The sequence below is a fragment of the Eptesicus fuscus genome, chromosome 22, assembly GCF_027574615.1.
Source record: "Eptesicus fuscus isolate TK198812 chromosome 22, DD_ASM_mEF_20220401, whole genome shotgun sequence".
Lineage (NCBI taxonomy): Eukaryota > Metazoa > Chordata > Mammalia > Chiroptera > Vespertilionidae > Eptesicus > Eptesicus fuscus.
In genome coordinates, this window is record NC_072494.1 from 44,571,166 (window position 1) to 44,572,226 (window position 1,061).

The following is a 1,061-nucleotide window of genomic DNA, read 5'->3' on the forward strand; positions in this document are numbered from 1 at the left end:
TGACCCTATTGGCGTGGGTCGGTTTCTGGGGTCCCTGTTCTGTCCCATTGATCTACCTGCCTGTTCTTGTGCTCGACCAGGCTGTTTTGATTATAATGGTTTTGTTGTATAGTTTGATATCTGGTATTGTGATCCCTCCAACTTTCTTCTTTCTCAGGATTGCTGTAGCTATTCGAGGTCCTTTTGGTCCCATATAAGTGTTTGTAAGATTTGCTCTAGGTCTGTGAAATATGCCGTTGATATTTAATAGTGGCTGAGTTGAATCTGTAGATTGCTTTGGGTAGTATGGGCATTTCAATGACGTTAATTCTAATATACAGAACACTTCACAGATTTGCGTGTCACCCTTGCACAGGGCCCATGCTAATCTGCTCTGTGTCAGTGATGAGAGAGAATCATTGATCAGCTGCCTCTTGCACGCCCCCTACAGGGGATCGAGCCCACCGCCCCGCTTGTGCTCTGACGAGGAATGGAATTGTGACCTTGTTCATGGGCTGACACTTAACCACTGAGCGACATTGTCTGGGCTTGGGGACGTTTTTGATGTGTTTTTTAATATGTAATATTCACAAAGCAGGTAAGGAAAGAAAAATGGCCTAAGTTATATATAAGGGGTTCTGGGGTTTAGGGTTGCATGGGTACCGAGAAGAGGGGTAGTTGAAGTGGGTTGGCAGCAATGTAGATATTAGGTGTGAATTCAACAAGGCCGCTTCGGGGGAAGAAGTAAGGTTCAGCATAAAGTAGGTCAGAGTCGGGTTTAGCCCAGGTACCGTCAGGTCAGAGTGTGGGGAGATTTAGGGTAGAGTATCCAACTAGGTGTTCACCACCTATTGTAGAAAGAATAGTGAGTTGGCAAGAGAATAAATTGCAGCCAATAGGTTTAGAGAAATCAACCATGGCAGTTGAATCACTCCAAGTTGGGTTGAAGCCATGTCCCATAAGCAAGAGGCTATGAATGTGTTTAAGAGCATTGGTAAGGAAGTTTTGGGTTTGTTGGCAGGAGTAAAGTAGTTGGCAGTCTGAGAACCTGGTGTTGAGATCCTGAAGGTCTACATGAAGCT

General features: G+C 45.0%; 1 pseudogene; it reads right to left on the reverse strand.

Annotated features, from left to right (window-relative positions):
• Positions 1-310: 310 nt before the first annotated feature.
• Positions 311-404, reverse strand: LOC114226925 (U6 spliceosomal RNA; annotated as a pseudogene).
• Positions 405-1,061: the final 657 nt, after the last annotated feature.